Here is a 26,499-nt window from a genome sequence, read left to right as displayed (position 1 = left end):
ATTTTCTCCTCTCCCTCCCTCCCCCACTCACTTTATGCTCCCATAAAATACACTATCTTTGCTTGTGGTCTTCTACCTTGATTGTAGTGATTTGGTAGTATCTGTTTCTTTTATTTCCTTTTCAAGTAGTAGCTAGAGAGAGATAGAGTGATGTGGTCATTTTAAACTCAACGCTACTCAGATACAAACAGAAAATGTAACTTGTTCATTTTCTACAACTGTTTACTCTTCCTTATGAGCCCCCATCCTTTTGGGTAGTAGCCAGGGTTGGGGAGGGCTATTTAAACTGCCAGTTTGTGGTATCTCAGCCTCATCAGGTTGAAAATAGTCCATTTCAGTTAGATCAATCTCTTTTGGATGAATGTTCAGTGTTTAATTTTTCCTCTACCTGTGTAGTAGGTTGAATAGTTTTCCCCCCAAAAGTCATGTCCCCTTGGAACCTGTGAATGTAATCTTATGTCTTCTTTTCCAAGAGTTCTCAAAATGGGGAACAGGGTAGAGAAATCCTCCTCAGCTTTCAGCTTCCCTCTCTCCCCATCCAAAGCCAGCCCCACATCCCGGGATGCCTATCCAAGGAGGGAAGTCAGGACTCATGTGTCTGCCGCTGGCTTCCTCTTCCTGTGCCTCTTCATGCTACATCCTCGGGACTGAAAGGCGCCAGCTTCTACCACTTCCCACGCATATCACAGCCTTGGCTTATAGAAAAGCCTAACGTTCAAGTCCCCCAGCTTTCGATGCATTAAAAGGAGCTTAAGAAACTTAGAAAACACTTCCTCTATTTCAAAGTCTGGTTTTCAATAGTCTTGCTGTGGACTCAAACATCCTATTTTGGATATCAAACACTTAACATTGATTCGGTCTTTCTTTTTGCATTTCTGTGTAATAATCCTAATCCTCCCCAAGGCAAGTAAATGCCCCTGGCAGAATAGGTGGAAATTCACACAAGCACTGAAGGCACACAAGAAAAGCCAAAAGTTGTTGGTAGATAAATAGATGATAGATAGATAGATACAGATATATAGATGATAGAAAGAGAGAGAGAGAGAGAGAGAGAGAAAGAAAGGAAGGAAGGAAGAGAAAGAAAGGGAGAAACCGAGATAGATACATAGATATTTTATATTAGCCTCCTTACAGGGAGATAGAAAGAAAATAAATTCCACTCTTTAATTTTAGGTGAATTCATTTTGGATCTTGTAATTCTTGTTGGGAGGTTTTTTTTTTTTTTTTTTTGCTGTACGCAGGCCTCTCACCGTTGTGGCCTCTCCCGCTGCAGAGCACAGGCTCCGGACACGCAGGCTCAGCGGCCATGGCTCACGGGCCCAGCCGCTCTGCGGCATGTGGGATCTTCCCGGACCAGGGCATGAACCCATGTCCTCTGCATCGGCAGGTGGACTGTCAACCACTGCGCCACCAGGGAAGCCTTGTTGGGAGTTTTTAAGGAACTGAATCATCCAACAGTATAGGTCCGTAGATACTACACATAAAGGATGTACAACTTCACTGGGAAGAAAATATATGAATGTACAGAACAATAAGAGAGCCACGTGAAGGCTGCCTTAAAGCACATACGGGTAGTATGCCCGGCCTACCAAAGCAAGGCAAAAACCAGAGACTGCTGGCTGTGGGGTGTCCAGAGCAGGAGGGCATGAGTCACAAGCAGAGGCAGCTTTAGGGAGGCAGAGTGGACGGCGGGAAGATAATCTGGGCACTGCTGCCCACAGTTTTCAGGTCAGGGCACACGGAGAAAGAAATATTGGCTTGGTGTGCTGGGATGAACTAGAGGAGATTGAGGGAGGTGGCCACTTATATAGTACTAAGAGGAGAAAATTCTTACTTTTTAACCTTACATAATGATAAGAAGAAAAAATGTCAATTATTAGGGAATTTATTAAATATACATTTTCATGAATTCCAAATAAATCTTTCTGATGTATTTAAATGAGAAACTTGAGCTTACTTGCAAGAATATAACGTTTTTACACTGTTATGCCAACAATGGCAAAAATGCCAATGTTTTAAGGATCATACCTTCAAATTCTTGAACATCATCATCAGTGAGAAACTTTGCACAAATATGTGCTGAAGAACTTAAACCTATTTTTACAACTATCAAAAATGTACAGCAGTTGAAATACATTTAAAGACTCTATTAGTGATTCCTGGGGAAACCTGGTGGTCCAGTGGTTAGGACTCCACACTTCCATTGCAGGGGGCACAGGTTCTATTCCTGGTCGGGGAAAATCCCACAAGTTGTGCAGCCAAAAAAAAAAAAAAAAATCTCTACTATAAAAAAATTACTATTCTTTATTGATAAATATGACATTTAAATGCCTTATGATAATATGGATGGATTTCTAATTAGACCTCTATAAAGAGAATTTCAATATATTGACATATTCTTAATTTGCAGAGTGTACACGTATTGTTAAGGCAATTCACGGGTGGCTAGCTTGGACACCGCTTCAAGGACCTACCATCCACAAACGGACAGAAGTATCTGAACAATGTACAGAGGAAGATTTAGGACCACCCTACGAGCTGCACCCACTAGAAGCCCCTGGACTCCACTCCATACCACTTGACTGTCCAGCCCTTGGGCAGGTGACTTACATCCTGGGGACCTGGAACATGAACTGGACACACCCGGGCAGCTGGTCCTGGAACATGAACTGGACACACCCGGGCAGCTGGTCAGAACAGCAGGGACCCTACTCTGTGGCTGGCTGCTGAGGTCAGTCCTGCTGGCAGACTATCTCCTTAGCCACAGGGTGCACTGTGGTGGGTCCTGGAAAGAAGGTGTCACTGGAGCCCTCAGCCCAGGGACCCATGGGACAGTCGTCAGACTCTGCTCCCTCTCAGGGGCCCCAAACAAATCAACTGGGGTCTGAGGGTGATTCTCCCAGGAGCTCCAGCCACACCAGGCTCTGCCAGGCTACCCTCCAATTTGAAGAGAGCAATAGCTCACGGGCACTTCCTTATAGCCCATGAGAGGCACGTAGGGGAACTAGAGAGAGAACATCAAGCCCAAAGGCCAGATATGAGACTCAGCTGAGTATGTCCGTTAGGGATGGAAAAAAAGACTAGTGGAGCTGGGAACCAAGCTGAAAGCTGGAAGAGGTAAAAGTAGAGAGGCTAAGACAGCCAGAAGCAGGAGACACATGCTCAGGAGCTGCCGTGCTATTTCATAATAAAGACCCACTAAGAAGTATTTCCCAGAGTGTAAGCTGTGCTGATCAACTGGCCCCTTGGGTTTTAACTCCCCTGAACCTGCAGGCTGTGCCTCCTGGGGCAGAAAACAGAGTGATACAGGCGTGCAGGAGACGTGGGACGCTGACTTGAGCCAAAGCTTGCACGGAACTTACCTCTGAGGCCGAGGCTGAAGTGAGGGGACACCAAGGGGTGTGGCACAAGGTGAGACTCCTGTGCACGGGAGCCGTTCAGAAAAGAGGGGGATAGTGTTGGCTGGGAAGACTCCTGAGGGTAGCTGGGCCTGATCCAGGTCGTGCAAGATGGTGGAATTTGGGTGGAAAGAAATCAGAGGACATTCAAAGCAAAGAAATAGTATGATCAAAGACTACGAGGTGGGGGCGAGCCCAGAAAAGGACAGTGAGGGCAGAGAAGGCCTTGCCAAAGGGACACGTGGGAAATGACAGCCAGGTAGGCAGGGGCCAGGTGCCATCCCACCTCCATGACAGGTCAATTGCAATAGAGAAACGAAGCTACCTGACTTATGCCAGAGAGCACTTGGGCAGGGCCAGCCTTACAGCTCAACCACTCTCTGCCCACATTTAGGTCTCCTACAGCACTGGCCAGCTACCACGCATTCAGGTGTCGAGTCATTCCACACACACGTGGAGCCTTTTATGCGGCAGGCACTGTGCGGGGGGCTGAGCGTGCAAAGAAAAATAAGTCAGGGACGTCCCTGGTGGCACAGTGGTTAAGAATCCGCCTGCCAATGCAGGGGACACGGGTTCGAGCCCTGGTCCGGGAAAATCCCACATGCAGCGGAGCAACTAAGCCTGCACACCTAGAGCCCGTACTCCGCAACAAGAGAAGCCACCCAATGAGAAACCCGTGCACCACAGCAAAGAGTAGCCCCCGCTTGCCGCAACTAGAGAAAGCCCACGTGCAGCAACGAAGACCCAATGCAGCCAAAAATAAAATAAATAAATTTATTTTAAAAAGAAAAAGAAATCAGAAGGCTGCCTTGTCTATTGCTGGAGATGACAAGGAAATAGATTTTTTCCCACGGAATAATAATAGGTAATATTTACTGAGAACCTACTTTGGGTCTGGCACTGTTCTATGTGTTTTAAGTGTTTGAACTCCTTTACTCCTCACAACAATCCTGTGAGAGGGGTAGTATTACGTCCCCATTTTACAGATAAGGAAATTGAAGGCCAGAGATGTTAAGTAACTTGTCCCAAGTGGTACAGCTGGTAGGCAGGTGACAGTGCCTGAACTGGGACACACACTCTTAATCACCAGGCTGTGCCGGTCGTTCTCTGGGGAAGGTAAGGAGGAAAGCACGTGGATGGAAGGAGAGTGAGGGTTCAGCTCTAAAACTGATCCGGGACTTCCCTGGCAGTCCAGTGGTTAAGACTCCACGCTTCTACTGCAGGGGGTGCACTTCGATCCCTGGTCGGGGAACTAAGATCCCGCATGCAGTATGGCGTAGCCAAAAAAGAGTGATCCAAACAGCCTCCTAGTTCATCCCCACCCTTCCCTCCTACGGTTCAGATGTAACTCTCCCCTCTGCTCTTGCCCACCCGTCCCTCCAGCCTTTCCCTACCCCAAAGATCAGGGCCTGGAGAGGACCTATGGTCATTGCTTCACCAGCATCCAACCCCTCCCATGCTTCCCTCTTGCTAACAGCACCCGGATTTTCCTTCAAGGGAACTCCAATCTTCCTGGTGGCAAAGCCCTGTGCTTGGGGTGGGATTGCCCCGCCTGTACACTCAGCTCCAGGGAACTAAGCCAGTCCCAGCATTCCACCCCCACCCTGTGTCACAGTGAAGGCTGCAGGGATGGGTAGTGATCCAGGCCTAAACCAATCAGCCCTGGCATTTCTGTGGCCACAAGGATCGCAAGTGCACCCCTGCAAGTCGGGGATGACCCCAGGTAGACTGGGGAGACGCAAGACTTGGGTCTGTTGTTTGAAGGAGAGAGAGCCTCTCACTCACTCTCTCTGAACACAAATAGGAGACACATGGCCAAAGGCAGCTGGTAACCACCTTCACCAGGACAGAGGCCAGCCTCGGAATAAATCCGATACCACTGGGGTCAAAGCAGGAAGAGAGAAAGAAACCCCGTCCTTGGTGATGTCACTGAATGACTGGATCCAACCAGCCTAGCCCTGCCTGAGGTCTGGGCCCTCCCATTAGGCAAAGCAGTATGGTTCTTCATTGCCTGAACCAGTCTGAATTGGGTTAGGTTGAAACGAAAGGATTCCTTCATGACTGAGGGCCCCAGGAAGCCCCAGAACTTAACAATCCATCCGAGAATCTAGTCCAGACTTCTGCAGCCTCTGACCCTTTGGGGACATCTCCAGACAGGAGTGGGTCATCCAGCTCCCTCTTTCCCAAAGGCGCAAAAGGCTCTGGAAGAGCCCAAGCCCACAGTGCACCAAAACAGCCAACAGGGCCTGCTGGCTCCACACACAGTCTGACAGACTTCTTTCTTCTATCATTGCGTTTTCCATTTTCTTGTTTGCAGTTAGAAACATTGCCTTTTCATTTAGATAATTCCCCGTTTCTTTCGCCTGCCTTTAAAATAGATCTGTACTGAAATGCCGCTTTACAAACTGCCCTTGATTTTTCGTGTTCATTTGTTCAAGTATTTGGTAGGTTTGCAGCCAAGAAGCCTTAGGCTCTGGATCGTTATGTTCCCCTGTTTTCCCTTTTCAAGTACTCAGTTAAAACCCCAGATGAAACCAGACAGGCAGGGCTTTCAGGCATTTTTCTGAAGGTCGAGCGCCCCTCTTTGGCACCCCGGTCAGCCGGTGCTTGTCCCTAGTGGCTCCTAAGAGCCAAGAACGCTGCCCTTCTGCGTGCCCTTCGCTAAAGCAGCCACGCACAAAACAGCACATCATTCAGACTGCAGGAATTTTCTTCAGAGATTCTTCTAAAAGCTCGGAGCAACAAACAATAAAATCTTGCAAGATAACATTCAAAACACTGGAAGAAACAAGCTCTCCCCGTGTTTAAAAATCCCACGGAGGTGTGTAGAAGTGCAGCTGTAGCCGCGAGGACAGACGCTCTTCCATTTAAGTCACTAAGAAGGGAGAGTTGATGGCGATGGCACTTTGATCTGCTGACCCTCTTATCGGCTGGCTTGCTTTGGTTGTTCTGCTTGTGAGGATATGCATTTGTTTGAATCACTAATACTTTTTGCAGGTCTTGGCTGACACCTATTAGGCTAAACACACCGCGGGGAAATGGTGGGCGTAGTCAGTCTGTACACGTAAGAAGCATCAGAGCAGTGGGGCTCACGAGACTCCAGGCCTCTCTGCTTATGCTTCTCTGCAGGGAGGGTGACAGAGGATTCTCTAAAAAGGGAGCAAAATTATTGTGATTCCAAACTTCAAGAATGGACCCTGAGCCACACAATGAAAATGTCTTCATCCTGACCACCCCACCTTTAACCTAAAGAGGAGCTGTCAGCTCCAACACATGCCCATGTGCAAACAAAAAGAAGTTCCCTGTGGCCTCCTCCGAGCCAGACGCACGCCCCCAGACCGTCATCAGGGCTGGGCCAGTGTGGCCGGAGAAAGCAAGGAAACTGCCCGCACGGGTTCAGTCCAAACTAGCGCCTGGGATAATGAGCAGAGGCCGAAGAATTCTGAAAGCCGTAAGGCCCTCGCTTTTGTGAGGCTGCCCCCAGCTGAAGGCAGACAAAAAAGGCAAAGATGAAATAAAACGGACTTTGTCTTACTAACCTGGCACGCCTGCTGATCAGTGGCTTAGTTGGCAAATTGCAAGGACCTCGATGGGAGGCTGGAAACTCAACAAGTCGCTGTCACTATGGAAACGGCTCAAATGAACCCCGAGAATGAAGGACCTCGGTCTGGGGAAAATGTCGGAGGAGGATGGATGTTGCCTGGAATCTGCCATCAGCTAAAGCTGTGCTGGGGAGGAGGTGTAAGTGATGGAACAAATGCCTATGAAGTCACACACGACGGTTGCCCCCAGGGCACAGGATTTAGAAATAATGGTGCCCTCTCTCCCCTGGGCTGGGGGCTGCCCCGGCTGCCTGAGTCTCTGCTGCCTGCGGGGCACAGCTGGCTCCCGGCCTGTGGCCCACGGGGCCTCTGAAGAGTGTCGGCCTTGCAGGGCCTATGGCACCAGAGCTGGAAACAGGGTGAAGCCAGGGGAAGCAAAACTCATCTGGGATAGGAAGCGAACCTGGGCCTTTAACTAATTCAAAGCTGTGGGCAGTTAAGTACAGAGCTGGATGCTCTCTCAGGAGGTGATCGGATCAAGGGCATATTTTTAAAAAGAAATTTCCCCAGAAAAGCCTCATTTGTGAGATAAGGCCTGGCTTGTGTCTGAGCTGGGGGATGGGGGCTGAGGGCTGGACTTAATGACATCTGTCGTTCCTTCCAGCCTGTGATTCCATGATAATTGCTGGCGAGTGTAGTGATTTCCAGTACAGCATGATTACAAAGCACTCTCTAAATGCACAGTGTAGACATTCTAATAGCACGTTGGAGACAATTACCCAGACAGGAGATTACACAAAGGCAATAACTAACACCAGGGCAGGGTCCTCCACCAGCATCGGGGGCAGAAAAGGCCATCTGAAAACAGTTCCCACAGTCCCGGGGTGATGGGGGGTTAAGGAGGTGCAAATTTGTTATTCACTTTGAGTCTTCGTGGATGCACAGATGTGGTTCTGTATTTTGTGTTCTCGTAATAATAATAATGGCCAGATAATAATAACAACAACAGCAGCTGAACACTTCACTGTTCTAGGCACTGTCCTAAGTACTTTCATGTGTATTAGCCCCTTTCAATCCCCATATTTACTCTATGTTCTGGATTCTGCATTTGAAGAGACTGTTCCCAGTCTTGCACTCAGAAGCTTAGACGCTGGTTGGTGTTGGACACGCATCCACTTTACCCTACGTCCTCGCTGAGGTGGCCCCGTAGGGACACAGCCTGGGACCAGGAGTGGGCTGGAAAGGCACAGGGGAGACACCAGGGACACCTCCATCGGCCCCGGGATGTGTCCCGGGACAGCGCTGGGCCATCTCAGAGGCCTTCCAGGCAGCATGTGACCACCGTGTGAGGGGCTGGAGAAGAGACAGTGGCTGGACCTCGGTCCCAAGAGAGGCCTGGGCCATTGCCCCTGCCTCGACTGCCCCAGCAGGAGCCGAGGGCTGAACGGAGCAAGCTGACCCCTCCTACAGGCACTACCCTCAGCTCTTCTTCCCATTCCCTCAAAACATCAGCTGTGTGGGTTCTTACGAGACGTGAGCAGGAGTTCAAGCCGAACTGTGCTTCCTTTTTGGATGCCTGTGTCTTTTCTCAAATAATCCCAAACCTTTAGGGAAAGCACTATGGTTAAGATCACTCAGACTCAACGAAGGAGAAATCCTGAGCTTGGTTTACAACCTTTGGAGTTTGAAGTGCCCTTAAATACCCAAGAGCTGGGCCCAGAGGAGATAAGGATATGGGAGTCCTCTGCCCACAGGGACCCTGAAGCTCCAAGACGACTGCCGTCCCCGGGGCGGAGGAGGAGAAGGTCCCAAGTGGAGAGTCTGGTCAGTTGCCACCCTCTCCCACCCCACGTCCAGCCACTGGCCTGCACTGTCCAGGATCACTGAACCCGTCCTCGTCCTTAGATCTGCTGCCACACCTCCTCCTTCTCTCCCTCCACAGACACCAGAGGGAGGGGGTCTCCATGCAGGTCTAACACTTTCTAGACTCTGAGAATTTTAAATTACAACCTTCAAATGAGAATCACGTCTGTAGGTAGCTTGCAGGGAATTAGGAGCGTTAGTTGGTGCTCTCTAGCCCCACTTCCCCTGGGCCTGCCTGCAGGGGCCAGGAAGAAGGAGCGGGCACCTCTGCAACTGGGTCCCAGCCACAGACAGCTGAACAGAACCCAGAAGACAGGGCAGGTCCAGGTCCAAGGCCACCCACCGCTGGAAGGAGAGAGGCAGGAACTTGTACTCTTCATAGGAACTAGAGCAAAAGGCTATGCATTGCTTTTGAAATGGGGGGAATTTGCAATCCATTCAGAAGATAATACAGCACGTTAATTAAGAGCCTGGATTTTAGAGTCAGACAGACCTGGATTTGACTTCCACCCAAATTTGCAATAGCTAGCGTGATGACCTTGAACAAACTTATAAAATCTCTCAACCTCAGTGATCTCACCTGTAAATGAGGTCAATATAATAAACGCCTGTCTATTAAATTGCTTTCAGCTGCAAATAATGAAGACTCCTAAATCAATGGCTTAACCAATAAGCAGATTTTTTTTTTAAATCTCACATGACCAGAAATCCAAAATCAGAGCAGCCTCTAAGCCCAGCCCATCAGGGCCCTGGTTCAACTTCTCTACGTGTTGGCTTCATCTTCAGGCTAGTTGCACCATGGCTGCTGCAATTCCAGACACTTTATCTAGATAATAGCAACAACCAGAGGGGGGAAGAAAATGGGGAGCTGTTTCTTTGAATTGAGAAAAAGAAAGTTTTCCCAGAAGCCCCCAGCAGCCCTCTTCTCCCTTCTATTGTCCAGACACGGATCACATTCAGAGCTGCTGTTGGCCTACACCCCCCCCTTTATGCAAATTGGAGAAAGTCACCTCTTCTTCAAACAAAGTGTGGCTTCCGGAGGGCACCCAGCTGCTTGCTCTGGGCAGTGACTGTGTACATGCCTGCTCTCCTAAATGCTTTCTCAGTGGAGGGTACTGACGTGGATTTATGCTCTAGAATCGCATTGTCCAATACGGCAACCATCAGTCACACAGGGCTTTTTAAATTTAATCTTAGATTAATTACAATTAAATAAAAGTTAAAATTCAATTCCTCAGTCACACTAGGCACATTTCAAGCACTCAGTAGCTACACGTGGCTAGTGGCGAATGTATTGGTACACGCAAAATATGTTTGTCATCACAGAAAGGTCTGGGGGACAGAGCTGCTCTATGATTCAGCCAGAGTCTTCATGCTTGAACACTCTGATCAGTTAATACATGTCTACGATGTGAATGGTGCCTCTTTAGATGTGGTGCCTTTGTGTTATGTTCAAGCCCAGGTAGGGCAGCCCTGACCACATGCTCATTCCTAAACCAATCACTGGCAAGGGAGACAAAACCACTGTGTGATTGGCTCAGCCTTCGGCCAATCATGACTCAGCCCTGGTGTTCGAAAGGCACCCCTCCCACAGTGCATGGCCACTCGGAAGAGAGTGGAAATTATAGAATTAAGACCGTACCAGCAAAGGAGTGGGTGAATTGGGGGTCTGAATACAACTCATAGTTCATTGTAAGAGTTAAATAAAGTAATAGATCCAAAGCAGTTTGTATGATGCCTAGAATATAATAATTATTTAATGGACTTCAGCTGTCATAATCATCATTGATTAATAGTTACATCTAAATTGTGTTTTGGCCACTGCCAAAGCTGAGCTTCTCACAAGAAGGCTAAGAAACACCCCAGGGGTTCCCAAGTTCCTGCTGAGAACAACAGAGAAATAGAGGACACTTTTCACCTGTCCTCCCCAGTTGGCTTTGCATGAGGGCATCCCCAAGAGTGTCATAGCCTGAGTCCTCAGAGCACGACTGGCTGGGTGCAAAGCCCCAACAGCTGTCTCAGGCAGGCTGGGCTCAAGCAAACGGGCCCCCCACAAGAGAATGTAAATTCTCACAGCCACCTCCAGAAAGAAAGGGCTGGGTTCACAGGGGTGGGATCTCCCAGATAAAACCCTGCAAGAGCTTTGGGCTTCTTGGGAAACACTCTCAGTGAGCACAAGAGATGCAGTTGCTTTCATCTCCTTTACCCCCTAAAGACTCGGTGTTTAATATTCCTAAGCAGGCCAATTTGTCAAACAAAATAATAAATGTTCATGGTTTTAAACTATCCAGCAACACCAGAACATTTTGACTTCAAAGCCTCTATTCTCTTTCATTATCAAATATTACAAAATATCAACACATTAGGATGGAGCCCACAGCTCATGAATGCTGAATATAATTGCATCAGGCTGTCCATACTGGCTTTTCCACTGGGCTGAATCTGTAGTGTATCAAGATTTGCTGTAGGGAATATATTTGCATATAGAGTGAGCACCAATGCATAATAGAGTAAAAAGTTTACCTCCAAGATGGTGGCCCTCCCTCCCAGCCTTGGTCTCCGGATCAGCTCTCTGCTGCCTTCTGTTAAATCTCATGGCAACTTGATTTGCACAGAGCAAATACTAAAAAGGTGGTGAGACCCAGCTAGGCTAATGAGACAACGTACTGAACTTAAGAGAAAGTTGAGGAGTTCTTTGTTATCAGATTCTCTATTGCTAATGTGCATGAACTCTGTGAAAAATTACATAAGAAAATGATTAACGTCTGAAACAGGTTCCACTATCTTTCTAGCCATTATCTCAAACTTACCACAACTGTACTTGTATCAGCAAAGCAAAAGTCTCTGGAATTCCACTGAATAGTGGCATCATCTGGTGGACATAAGTGATACTGCAACTCCTCTACACATTTTTGCCATCCTTCTGTGAAAAATATTAATTTCTTAATTGTGTTGAATTGCTCAAGAATTGCTGTAAGCTACTGACGTTTCCTCTATGAACATCTTCAGTTAAGTGGCACGTCTCCAAATTAGTGTAGCACTTACAGACCATTGTTCAAGCTTATAATCTGATAGAGTCTGAGCCTGTCTTCCACACTTTTCTAATGGTTTGGTGCATAGATCAAAAGGTCATGGACTCCTTGAGGGCAAGTCTTTTAACTCTCTTATATACCGTATGCTTCCTACTATCTTAGTGGGTTCTGATAAGGGCTTGCTAAGGACTGAATAATTTACATAAGTATCTATATTAAGGTGAGCAGAACTCTGCAGTAGAAAGTGTACAGAATTTGAAAACAATACCGGGTTCTTGTTCCAGATCTTCCATTTGATAGCTATGTGGGACTGAGTCATCTCTAAAAGTTGGCTTCTGGATCTGTAAATTGGGTATATTAACAGTCTCCTCACACCATTATTTTGAAGAATGAATGAGATCATCAGAGTGAAAGACAGTGTGAACTGTTAAATCCTTGTTAGTTGCTCTTAGTGTCCTTTATATCCATCTTCCCTGAGCAGTTTCATTTGCACTTCTGCTTTAAGTTATTGTTATTATATCCATTATGGTCATCCTACCATTAAATTACAAGATAAATTCTCCCTTTAAGCCCAGGACCACTCTGGCTATCTCTCTCCTTGGAGATGCAGAATGGACAAATCTCCTTTTTACACTCCCCCCAACAAGAATAAACAAACAGATGACCAGGTACCAGAGAGAGAGGAGATTTGACTCCGCATCTGCTCACTGAAGGCAACTTGGGTCATTCATTCATGGACTGGAGGTTTCAAATAATGGAATTTGACAACCAGCCAGCGGGGGTTGGGAGGCGGGAACCAGTGGGCCCTCGGGCCCTTGGACAAGGTTAATAGAAGAGTGGCTTGTGTGGAGATGGGAGCTCCCCCACTTCCCAGATCCACTCTGAAGAGACCACATCCAGGACACAATACGCAGCTCTGAGCGCCAATCTCTAACACTTAACCAGGACAAAGCATCTACAGAAGCAGGACTCTCCCTTTGAGGGCCAGTCCTGTGAAAGAGGGAATTAACTTTCTCTGAAGGAGAATAAAGATGAAAGGGAGCTTCAGGGAAATAGGTTTCATTTCTGTGTAAGAATAAACTGTCTAGGGCCTTCCCTGGTGGCGCAGTGGTTGAGAGTCCGCCTGCCGATGCAGGGGACGTGGGTTCGTGCCCCGGTCCGGGAGGATCCCACGTGCCACGGAGCGGCTGGGCCCGTGAGCCATGGCCGCTGAGCCTGCACGTCCGGAGCCTGTGCTCCACAACGGGAGAGGCCACAACAGTGAGAGGCCCGCGTACCGCAAAAAAAAAAAAAAAAAGAAAAAACTGTCTAATAGTGCTGAAAGGAGTGGGATGGAGAAAATTCCCAGCCTGGGGGACACCCTCTCCTTGAGCTGAGCTGAGGGGTTCATCACAGGGCTGGGAGAACTCGCAAGCCTTTGGGTTGTGATCCAGTTTGAGATGTTAGGGTTCCATTCCATATTCCATCTCTGCTGACTTTGAAGAGGGGACAGTCTCTCCCTATGCCCTACAACCTCTACCAAGCATTGCTCTGTGGTTCAGCTGTAACTCTTCTGAAGGGAAACACAAGAAAGACCACCAGGCAGAGAGCGGAGCACCCCTCAGAATGCAAACTCTAGTCATGCCCTTGGGGGCTAAGACCCAGGAGCCAGGGTGCTGCTAAGTGCTGCTCTGCCCGTCCAAAGGGGCTCCCCCTCCTGAGACAGAAGGCTCCCTGGGGCTCTCAGCCTATCCCCATGTGTGATTTACCCTTTCACTTTCCTCACCATCACTCTTCCCCTTGCCAGAATTTGCCTACCCGCTCCCAGCCGATGCTGTCAGTTTTGTTCAGCTGGCTCCAATGAGCCCCGCCTCCCAATATTCACAGCCTTTGTAATTCTCTCCCCTTGAGTAACTTGCTTCTAATCAACAGAATATTGCAATGTTGAGGGGATGTTATTTCCACCCTGAGGTTACAAAACATTCTAACTCCCATTTTGCTAGGAGACTCTCCTGCTGTCCTTAAAAGCAAGCTGTCAGGTTAGAGAGACCCACATAGCAAGAAACTGGGCAGAATCCAGCCCGCAATCAGTAAGGAGCCAAGACTCTCAGCCAACAGCCCTTGAAGATATGAATCCTGCCCACAGCCACGTCCATGAGTTTAGAAGTAGATCCTTCCCCAGTTGAGCCTTCAGATGAGACCCCCATCCTGGTCAACACTTCTCTTGCAGTCTCATGACAGACTCTGAAGTAGAGGGTCCTCAAATGAAACCACGTCCAGATTCCTGACCCACAGGTATTAGAGATAATAAATGTGTGTTATTTTAAGCCATTTTAGGCTTTCAATGAATGCACAGGCTCTCTGCATCTTTCTGCCCGAGGACATTCTCTGGCCTTAGAAGCACGCTTGGCCCCAGCCGATAACACTGCAGGAGCATCCCTCAGCCATTGGAGTTGGGTAAGTTTCCCCAGCTTCCTGCTCTTCAATGGGATGATTCCAAATATGCAGTATCTCAGAATGTTCCTAGCAGATGGAACCCCAGTTGCTCAGAGAGGTAATCAGTCCTTAACATACCCTTTACTAGCTCTCCTCCCTTCCCTTTCTCACTTCCCCACTCCTTCATTGTGTTTACTGAGACCACCTCTGACAAAACTACTTGTCTGTCCCATATGCTTGTCTGCTTTAAATTAGAACCTAAACCAACATAGACCCATCACCTTACCATCTTACTGGGCTTATGAAAACCTAGAATCTTTTCCCTAAGTGTCAGAGCACTACTTTTATGAGGTTGATCCACATCCTTGGCAAAAAGTCCTCATCCCACCACAACCCTCCACCTCCCCACCCCCATTCCTCAGAGAGACTCTGGAGCAGCCTTTCAAGTCTTTGCCCCAAGACCAGACATCACTTCCCATAAACCCGCTTCTTCCTCAGGGAAGCTTCTTCTCACCAAAACTGAGCTGCAAGGAGAACTTGGCAGTACGGCAGTCAAACCTTACTGCCCATGTCCTGTAGGTACATGGCCTGGGGCCAATGTGACCAATATTTCACGAAAATCTTTGTTCAAAGCAGTTCTGCCTGCACTAAGCAGAATAAGCCCCACTCTTTATTCATTTTGCTTCTAGCTCTGCTCTTCACTCGTTCACTCATTTATTAATTTGATTAAGCGTGTGTTCCCCAGGCATCATGGAGGACCTCAGCTCTAGGCACCAAGCAACATCTCTGAGTGGGTCCTTTATATCTCACAAGCTTCCTACTGGCATCTCAAAGTCTTGGGGGGGTGGGGCTTGAGGGGGTGAAAGCCATGGTCATCAACTTGCAGATTCTTAAAAACCATTAAAATGTCAAGTCCTGTTTCCCCCTCCTTGCCTATTTCTGCAACAGTGTCCCTTGTTGACAAATTGGCCTCAGATACTTATTTGTAGTGCTAACAAGTCCTCTGGGCTTCCCTGGGTGCAGGATTCTCAGCTACTCTCATTCTCTTCCTACTTGACCTTGAAGCTATGATCATGTTTTCCCACTGGCAAGTGGGAGGGCCTTCTGGTCGTCACCAAATGTCTCATCCTCAGCAGGCTCCCTTAAAGGCAGCTTCACTGGATGGGTGCCTTTCTTCTGGGAGACTCAGACCCACCATCTCCGTTCTGGGTTTAGCTCTAAAGGATTTCCACAGGCTCTGCAGGACCTTTTAATTGTCCTGATTTCTCCAGGAAAGATTTCAAATGCAGATAAGATGGTTTATGTCTCTAAAAATGGTGAGTATGTTATTGAAACCTCAGTAGACGGAGCCCTATTGCAGGCTGAGCAATCAGTGAGGCCAAGCAAACCTGAGGTCAGTGATGTCTCCAAAGCTCCAAATTCTCCTTCAGTGAGCTCCCCAACTGTGCCTTCCAAAACACAGTGTTTTGGTTTTGTTCTAGAACATTCTACCTTGCCAAAATTCATTGTTGAGCTGTTTGGTGTTGTGTGGCCCAACCTCTTCCTCCCCATTTGAGGTTGTGTTGCTAGAATTCAGCAATCAGGGGCCTGTCAGCTCCGTGATTCCTAGATGGGGCTAGGTAAGTGCTTCCCAGCATTTCTGTTCCCTTGGCGGGGGTCTATGGTTCGTTTCTTGCTCACAGAACAACTGGCAGCCCTCTGATGTCCAAAGCCCTTAACTGACTTTGCCTGTGCACAACTTCATCTCTAGTGATAAGAGCCATTTCCTGGCTGTGAAACCCTGGGCATGTTCCCTGACCTCTGAGCCTCGTCTTCTTCATCCAGGAAACAGGGTTGTTCCCAGGGTTTAACGAAATCATGTAAGTTATGCAAAGAGTGAGCTTAGCTCACTAGCAATCCCCACCCTAACTGTTCTAGGCCTCTGCAGTCCAAGGCAGAAGCCACTGGCTCCATGTGGCTATTTGACATTTAAATTGAAATGAATTAAAATTCACTTCCTTGTAAGTGGGCTGAAGAGGGGAAATGACCTCTGGTTTGGATGGAGAGGGATAATGAAAGACTTTTTCAGTGCAACAACAAAAAAAATCAGTCCCTCACTTAGACTGGCCACATTTCAATGACTCAAAGCCACATGGAGCTGGTGGCTACAATGTTGGACATTTCCATGACCACAGAAAGTTCTGTTGGGGAATTTAAAAGATTCCAGTGCCCAGGTGGCACCCCTGAGCAATTATATCTGAATTGTCTATTCTAGACACTCTCCACAACCGAACTCTCTATTCCTGAACATTCTACTTGCACACACTAATCTCTGACCCCCAGCTAGAGAATGCCTCAGAGATGTGTCCCTCTCCTAAACTCTAAGGCGTTTGCTTCCTACCTCTGACCCTCATTTGACACCAAACCCCCTCCTCCCTCAGATTGTTCCTCCTTCCTGCACCTGGCTGTTCATGGCCCTGCTAGGCTGTGAGCATCTGTGGGGCAAGAACCAGGCAGGATTGTTCCTCCTCTCAGAACTTCCAGAGCACTGGCCTGAGATCCCAGCAGACTCTACACACAACCCTGTCTTCTGTCTTCTATTAGATGTTCAGCTCCTCGAGGGCAGGACCTGCCTCTATCTTTAGAGACCTCACCTCACAGCCCCTTACAGATGAAACCCCTCAAGGATATGAGCATGAGCTGAGTCCAGCCGCCCGGGGACAGACTACACTGTTTGTTGGGAAACTGGAGAAATATTTAAACCGACCTTGCTTCTTACAGCATTAGCTACCAGTCGATCAAACGGTTATTAAAGAGCAACTACCGAGTGCACAACCCCATCATGGGTGCAAAAAAGGGCCAGGGGAGTTTTCACAGCGTCATCACATTTAGTTCTCACAGTAACTTGTAAGAAAAGAACTAATGTTCCCATTTTACAGACGAACTAACTGAGGCTTGGTGAGTTTAGAAAACATACCCAAGAACCCAGTTAGTCAAGGGTAGATTCAGAATTTAAACCCTGGGTCTTTCAGATTAAAAAGCCCGTGCTTTTTCTACTGTCCTATGAGGGCAATATCTGTCCCAGCACAGTGCTGGTGATGAAAGGTAAGACAAGCATAGAGAACAATCAATGAACATAAGATCATTGATAGAGGTTCAATAAAACAAGATGCTACCTTAGCCATTAGGGTGAAAGAAAAGAGTTAGACTCCCCTAAAGAAAGCAGGCTGGAACTGGGTCTTTAAAAACGACTTTCATAAAATCAGTGGACATGAAGAGGGGAGGGACAAGATAGGGATAGGGGATTAAGAGGTGCCAATTACTATGTATAAAATAATAAGCCACAGGATATATTGTACAGCACAGGGAATATAGCCCATATTTTATAATAACTTGAAACGGAGTGTAATCTTTAAAATTTTTGAATCACTTTGTTGTACCCCTGAAACTAATACTGCAAATCAACAACGACAAAAAGAAGTCAGTGGACGTGACATTAAAGATGGTCCAGGCAGACTATGTTTATATGGAAAGGCTCCAAGCCTCACGTTCAGAGGAACAGAAAAAGCTAGAGGCAGGGGATGACGATCGGGGATAATAATAGAAGGTAATGGTTATTGAGCGCTGAGTAATGCCAGGCACTAACTCTCACCCACTAATGTTTTATCCCACTAATCCACACAATAATATTATTGATCCTACCGTTATTCCCATTTGACCAATGAGGAAACGGAAGCTTAGAAAGGTTAAGTCTGTCCCCCAAAGTCACACAGCAAGTGAGAGTTATAAATAAATCCTCATACCTGTTGACTAAAAGTAGCCCAAGAGGAATGAGGCATCCACACTCCCTGTAAAGGAATGGGCTTTGATGTCACACTGCCTGGGTCTGTGCCCAGCTTCCACCTCTCACAGTGGCATGTCCTCATGCAGGATACTCTCTACGACTGTGTCCTCTGTGTGTGTCTCATTTGTAAAATGGGAGTAATTCTAGTACCTACTTCGTTGGGTTGTAGTCTGTATTAAATGACAAAAGGTGCATCACTGAGGGCAAATAGTAAGTGCTCAGGAAATTTTAGTTGGGTTTTTTTTCATCTTTGAAGTATAGTTGATTTACAATATTGCATTAGTTTCATGTGTACAGATAGTGATTTGGGTGGTTTTTGCAGATTATATTCCATTATAGGTTAATTCCCTGTGCTATAGAGTAAATCCTTGTTGCTTATCTATTTTTATGTATAGTAGTTTGTATCTGTTAACCCCGTACTCCTAATTTATCTCCACCCCTCTTCCCCTTTGGTAACCATAAGTTTTTTTCTATGTCTGTGAGTCTGTTTCTGTTTTTTGTATATAGATTCATTTGTATTATTTTTTTAGATTCCACAAGTAAATGATATCATACAGTATTTGTCTTTCTCTGTCTGTCTTATTTCACTAAGCATAATACTCTTTAGCTGTTGTTATTAACAGCATCTGAATGATGACTGACTCCCTGAGGGGAAGACCCAGCACCAGGGAAAATTCTGGTTGTCGGGGCCAGACCACACGGTCTCAGAGCATGTAGCACTGCTCAGCTGGTCCCAACCAGCTCTCTGTGAGGAGGACCTAGACCCACAGAACCCATACCTGATAGGCCTGGGAGGAGCTTTCAAATTTCTCCAGGGCCGTCCTCCACTGAGGGACTCAGGCCGGCACTGCTTCTAACAGGGTTGCTCCACTTTTAGCTGTTTAATGTGTCAGGGGGTCTATGTGAGAATTCATTTGAGTAAAGATTCTGCTAAGAAGCAGCAGAGAGGGAGGGAGGACATTTGAGAGCCACGGAGAGTACAGCCCTCTCCTCGTGCAGATGTGAGGGTCTGATGCCCAGAGCGGTTAGGCCATCCGCCCCGAGTTGCACAGCCAGGGAGCTCTTAGCTGGGCCATGATCAGAATCGGGCCTTTCTTCCCCGACCCCCTGCCTGGGCTGCGGCAGATCTGGGGCCTCCTCCAGGGGGCACTCTACCCATTGCATTTTTTTTTTTAATTTATTTATTTATTTGGTTGTGTGGCGTCTTAGTTTTCCCATCATATTTTACGTGAATGGTGCCTCCCTGGGGTCCTGTAACTCCAGGGCCTGGCAATTAGAAAGCTCAAAGCCCCAGTTCCCTTCAGAAAGATCACGGCCATGATCAGAATGTCTTATGTGCGTTAATGTTCAAAGTAGAGGTCAGCAACTTACAGCACAGTTAATATTTGGCTTTCGCCGGCCATTCTCTCTGTTGCCCTCTCTCACGTCTGCTGTGATAGCACAAAGCAGCTGCAGGCAGTGAGCGAAGGAATCCGTGGTGACTGTGTTCCAAAAAAACCTTTTTTTATGGACACTGAAATTTGAATTTCTTTTGCTGTTCATGTTATAAGGTACTCTTTTCATTTTCTTCAACACTTAAAAAATGTAAAACCCATTCTTGGCTTGCAGGCTATACAAACACAGGCAGCGGGCTGAATTCTACCCGTAGTTCACACGGTTTGTTCATATTCTTGTCGCTCCTGAGCTTTGTAAGAGTTATGAAAAGTTGGAGGGCAAGTATAAACCGCACTTCCTACAAACATATATGGACCACAACTCAGAGAGGTTAATCTTATACCATAGCCCTGTCTCTGAAAAGCCTCTGCCTCTCTGGAGAAGCTACACGGTCCCCTAGAGACCCTAGAAGGGGACAGTTTTGAAATGACCTTCTGCTGGAGGCTGCCTAGAACTTGAGTTGATGGTCACCAAGGTCTTTTTCAGGATTTGTTCCACAAGCAGAAACCCCAGCAATGCCCCCTCAGCAAACTGGCAGCGGCCTGGGGTACAGGACACACGGGCAGAAGTCACACAACTGTCCCTTCCAGGTGTGTAGATTTCATTTCTACGTATAAGTGCTCACCCACACACTCCCATGAACACCAAACCCAGAAGATCAGAGTTCAGTGCTACCCTTCCAGCATGGCCCTAGGCTCTAGAAGAAAAAAATAATTCCAAGGCCATGCAGGAGCTGGACTTGGGATAGAGAGTGAGTGGGGAGGAAGATTCGAGTATTTTCAGCCCGGAGAAGCGCACGAGGCAGATAGGCTTGTGGGGGATGAATTGGGACAAGTTAGAAAGACGGGTGGCAAGAAGGTGTGGATGGCAAACGGGGGTCCCCCTGAGTCAAGAAGGAGCCCAGACTCGATGTAAGAGGGATTATGGGTTTCTTTGAGGAGAGAAGTGATATGACGAAAGCAGGGAAATACATTTTAATCCAGCAGTGCTGTACAGGATTGTAGAGAAAGTAGCAGCAAGTCCAGGAGAAATGTCTACTTCAGGAAACTGCTGGAGTATGCCAGGGGGGAGCTCAAGGGAGCCTGACCCACAGAGGTGGCCCCAAGGTCACACACAAAGCCAAGTGCCAAGGCCCTTCCAAAGGAAGGGTAGCGAGGCCCAGATTCACTAGACCTGGAGGGCCCAGCTGAGTTAACAGGGCCTCCAGCGGACCCAGCCTGGGTGAGTGGACAGAGACGGGATGTTGGTAGAAGCAGACTGTTTCCTCCTCTTAGGAATCATCAGTTCGTCCACACTGACTACAATTAGTATAAATATGGTAAGCCTCCCAGGCAAAGTCCCAGCACTCAAGCTTAGTACAAGCTCTTTCCTTTCCTTTTCTTTTTTCAATTAATAGACTTTATTTTTTAGAGCAGATTAAAGTGTGTAGCAAAATTGAGCAGAAAGTACAGAAAGTTCCTACATACCCCCCTGTCCCTGCACACATACACCTGCCCTACTATCGACATCCCCTACATTCGTTCTAATCAATGAACCTGCACTGACACAACATAAGCCTCCTCCAAAGTCCACGGTTTACATTAGGGTTCACTCTGGCTGTTGTACATTTTGTGGGCTTTGACGATGGTATAACGACACATATCCCCCATTTACAGTATCAGACAGTATCATTTCACTGCCCTCAAAATCCCCTGTGCTCCCTTTGGTTTTTTACCATCTTCTTGGTTTTGCCTTTTCCAGTATGTCATATCCTTTTTCTTTTTGAAAAATAAGTGACTTTATTTTTAAGTAATAACCTGCAGAGGTACGACATTCAAAAGATACAGTTTAAAAAAAAGTCTCTCTCCTTCTGTCCAGCAGCCACCATTCGCTCACCCAGTTCCCTTCCTACCAGTTCACACACACACACACACACACACACACACACACACACACACGCGTGTGTGTGTGTGTGTGTGTGTGTGTGTGTGACTTTTGAGGGGAGATGTTGAAAATGAGGTGCTAGCAAGCCGATTAGGAAGAGATCCGTAAACATCCACAACAATGGAAAAGGAATTCTGGTGAAAGGTCAGACCTGCATATGTAGATTCAGGACCCCAAGCCAGCGGGGCAGCTGAGAATGGATGAACTCTCCCCGGAGAGCAGTGAGCACAAACTAGAGATCCAGGCCTGGGGAGTTCCTTCACTGCAAGTATTTTTCTTAGAACCTACTATGAGTGAGGCCCTGCGGGGAGCACTGACGTAAGGAAAGGTGCAGACAAAACAGAGGTTTGAGCAAGAGGTTGCAGGGAAGTGTAAATACTACAGCATCCTGGAAGGAAGCCAAGGAAAGAGTCTGTACGAAAGGAAATGTCACCCCTTTGCCACTGGATCTAGGAGAATTAAGACAAACAAAAAACTAGGGACTCTGGCAAAAAGAGGCCATGCTGAGAGCAATTTCAGCTGGATCCTGGGGAACAGAGCCAGATATCGAATGAATAGGGAATGCATCGTGAAGAAATGGAGGTCAGGAAAGAAAACATTTTACGACAGGTCATAACCCTTTATCTAAAACCTCTGGAGTCGGATGCAAATCTGTCAGAATTCAGACCTTTCTGGATTTTAGAAAGGTAATGCAGTGCACACCCTCGTGTTAGACTAGATACTGCACACCCAGCGGAGTCAGGGGGAAGCCCCCTAATCAAACACATCCATATTTCTGCGGTGAACCATAAGAGTTACTCACACCAAGTCGGATAGATTAAGATCATAAAGGTTGAGCTTCATCTTGAGAAAGTCTTTTTTGTTTTCAGAGCTTTTGGGGTTTCAGAGCAGATAAGAGCCAAGTAAGGGATCTGAGCTGAATTTCTTTTCAGCTTTTAGGTCGAGCATCACAGGCTTATTTAATGTCTGGAATAAAGTCTTTTACCTTCACAAATAGTGAGGCTCCCTCAAGGGGTTTCACGCATGTGTTCTTCCTTTTAACTGGACCCTCAGTGGCTTGAAGACAGGATTCAAGTCTGATTGTCTTTGGGTCCTCAGCACAGGGCATAGCACCTGACATGCCCCAAAATTTTGGCTGCACTGAGTTTTCATGACCTATAATAAGGCACAGAACTGATCGCTGTCCCATTGTGGCTCTTTCTGTAGCCCAACCTCCAGCCCTGTCTGCCCAAGCTCCAGAACTACTTACTCCTCTGTTGATATGCAGCTGGCACATCCTATTTCTCTTCTTAAATCCAAACTCAACAGCCATCTGTTTGTTCTGGTATTCTAGCACTAATTGCGATTCCAGATTTTGTTTGATATGTTTGACCTGGTATTTTAGAACTAACTCTTAATTGTGTTTTTATTTAATATGGATAGCACATATAAAGCAAGAGCATAAGGAGTGCTATATAAATGCAAATTTTATTGTATTTCACTCCAGACCTCAGAGACTTGCCAAACTTGGTTCTGCTCTAAAGAAGTTCTCCCCTGAGGGCTTAGGGGAGTCTCTCTCTCTCTCTCTCTCTCTCTCTCTCTCTCTCTCTCCCTCCCTCCCTCACACAACTTCCTCAAAGCTGGGCAAATAGAGAGAAACACCCATCATACACAAGCCAACATCTCACTGACTGGTCCACCAACACCAAGGCCTTCAAATTTTACTGAGTTTTGTGTAAAATTAACACAACTCGCGGGAGGTCATGATATTCTTTGTCTCGCTTTTGGGAACTGGTTGAGCATCTTACATTAAGAAGCGCCATTCTAACTGGGTCACTATGCCATTACATACAGTTTAAGTTTGCAATGTGAAGAGGACTGTTTTCATTTTCTGCCTTTTGAAGAACATGGGGAGTCTCTCTCTCTCTCTCTCTCTCTCTCTCTCTCTCTCTCTCTCTCTCTCTCCCTCCCTCCCTCACACAACTTCCTCAAAGCTGGGCAAATAGAGAGAAACACCCATCATACACAAGCCAACATCTCACTGACTGGTCCACCAACACCAAGGCCTTCAAATTTTACTGAGTTTTGTGTAAAATTAACACAACTCGCGGGAGGTCATGATATTCTTTGTCTTGCTTTTGGGAACTGGTTGAGCATCTTACATTAAGAAGCGCCATTCTAACTGGGTCACTATGCCATTACATACAGTTTAAGTTTGCAATGTGAAGAGGACTGTTTTCATTTTCTGCCTTTTGAAGAACAGATTCAACATTACAGAAATGTGCCATTAACCCATAGAAAATTGGTACAACTTGCAAAGCTCCACAGATATTTTTCAAGATAAGCTATTCCACTTCTCCAGGAAGTGTCTAAAGTTATTATTTTAATGAGATTTCAGACCTTGTGAGAATTGAGTAAAGCATCAGTTGAGAGCAAAGGAGTAACTCTTACAACTTGTGAATCACCCTATTCAGGGGCCACTGAGTCACCACACTTGGTACCTATGCACCCAAACCCCATGCCACGTAGGGTTTATGCTCCTGCTGTCCAGAGTCTTAATTTTGAACTTCTCACCCTGACCCATTCCTCAGGCCACATTCCATGCAGCTCTCGTGTCCTCTGGCTTTTTACATCATTGTTCATTCTTCCATTTCTGGTTTGCCCCTCTCTTTAGACTTGGCCCTCAGATTATCTTCCTAGCTAAAACCTTGGCTTTCTCTCAGCCAGTCTATGACTGGATGAATGAATGGATTTCATTTTCTTTTCTCTCTTACTCACTGATTCCATCCCATTGTGTCCTTGAAACAGTCCAATAAGTTATACACGTCTGCAATGTGAACAGCATATTTGGTTTTCATCGCTGGGAACAGAAAATGCTGGCCATTTCAGGAATGTTTCTATCTTTAATGGTTTATTTAATAACATTCTCTGTAGCCCAGAGCTGGTCATGGAAAATTACTAACATTCTCCATTTGTGGGGCATGGCCAGGCCAATTAAAAGCTACCAATATTATTATGAAGTCTCTGTTAATATCTGAAGAGAACTGCCACATTAAGAAGGACATTCTGGACTTCCCTGGTGGCCCAGTGGTTAAGAATCCGCCTGCCAATGCAGGGGACATAGGTTCAAGCCCTGGTCCAGGAAGATCCTACATGCCGCGGAGCAACTAAGCCCGTGCACCACAACTACAGAGCCTGCACTCTAGAGCCCGCGAGCCACAACTACTGAGCCCACGTGCTACAACTACTGAAGCCCGCGCACCTAGAGCCCGTGCTCCGCAACAGGAGGAGCCACCGCAATGAGAAGCACACGCACCTCAACGAGGAGTAGCCCCTGCTCACTGCAACTAGAGAAAGCCCGTGCGCAGCAACTAAGACCCAATGCAGCCAAAAATAAAAAATAAATAAATTAAAAAATAATAATAAAGGTAAGGCCAGCGCTCCTCTTTGCTTTGACCTTTAGGAAACTCACAGCTGAATTTAGACCCCATTGAGCAATTATGCAGGCCCTTCAGTTATACAGTTCACCCTAATATATTTTCGTTACTTAATTTTAACATTCTGAGTCTAGACCAGGGGTCGGAAAACAGCAGTTCAGGGGCAAATCCCGCCTGCTGCCTGTTTATGGTTCCAGTGAACATGATAGACCCCTTGACTATTTTCTACAGTTGCTGTGGCAACACAACAGCAGAGTTGATACTTGTAGCAGAAACTGTGTGGGCCAAAAAGCCCCAAATCTTTTTTTTTTTTTTTCTTTTTAACGATGTTGTGTTAGTTTCAGGTGTCCAGCAAAGAGATTCAGTTTTTTGTTTGTTTCTTTTTGTTTTTTTAATTTTTTGGCCACACCGTGGGGTATGCAGGATTGTAGTTCCCCCACCAGGGATGGAACCCAGGCCCCCTGCATTGGGAGCACAGAGTCTTAACAACTGGACTGCCAGGGAGGGCCCACAAAAGCCCCAAATCTTGCTCTAGACTTATTTTCTTCCCATCTTGTTTTCTTGATTTTTACCTGGTTGTGTGTTTTGGAAGCTGCCTCAAATCCATTTTGGAAGAAAGCAGGTTCTAAACAATCTAACATTAAAGAGAGGCAAAGAGGGCCATCGGATTCACTATAGTTCTTCACACACACACACACACACACACACACACACACATACACACACACACACACACACACACAAGAGACTACAGGAAATTGGAACAACCCTCCCTGGTGTTTGCATAGATATTCTACCCTGATGCACGGAGCTGTAGTCAGAGCAAAAGGAATCATCACATTTCCCCAGACTGGATTTCAGTCCTGGGTCTTGAGGATTCCTATCTCCTAGAACTCATTAAAGTTGTTCTTCTCCCTAAGAGCCTTACTAAGTTCCTCCAAATAATCAGTTTTCAGAAGGTCCCACTAGAAACTAAAAGAAGAAATACTGGGCAAGGAGAAGGGAGTGCGCTGAGGCAAGAAGCCTGGGAGGGCTGGAGGTCCTGTGAGCCTTTCCGCTCAGCGCCAAGCTTGACATGGAGACTGGGTCATGACGATGACAATTATGAAAAATAAAAACCTGACTTCTTTCCTAATTAAACCCACACGCAGATAATAATTGCTGTTACGCACTTAATGCCCAGACTTGTCCCTCTTCCAAAAAATGAAAATATCAGTCAGGCTGTATAACTTAGTAATGCTCTTAAATCTGACTTAATAAGGAGCAAAACATCAGATTTTCAAGGTATTTGGTGTTTGGTTCTCTAGCTGAAAGTGGTTTTATTTTTCTCTCCCCACAGGATATTTCTAGGGAGGGCCTTTCATCAAAAACAACCAATTTCAGGGCATGTGTTTATTTTGTATAAAATGTACATGTTTCCTAAGATCAAGTTTAATTAACAAAGCATTGTACGGTCTTATCTAGCAAAATCCTGAAAAATGGAAGTTGGCCATTAAAGTGTAAACCAGCATATCATTAAAACTGCAAGACGATCTTGGTCTCTCACCACCTAATGTCAATGCAAAAGACTGCATTTAAGAGGAAATTTATGGCTGGGGTAAAATAAACAATAGGCCCCTGAGAAGTTTACTGAGAAAGTAACTTTAGGAGCTT

Source organism: Neophocaena asiaeorientalis, unplaced genomic scaffold (genome assembly GCF_003031525.2).
Source record: "Neophocaena asiaeorientalis asiaeorientalis breed wild unplaced genomic scaffold, Neophocaena_asiaeorientalis_V1.1 scaffold217, whole genome shotgun sequence".
In the NCBI taxonomy this organism is placed as follows: Eukaryota; Metazoa; Chordata; class Mammalia; order Artiodactyla; family Phocoenidae; genus Neophocaena; species Neophocaena asiaeorientalis.
Note: the sequence above shows the minus strand (reverse complement) of the source record.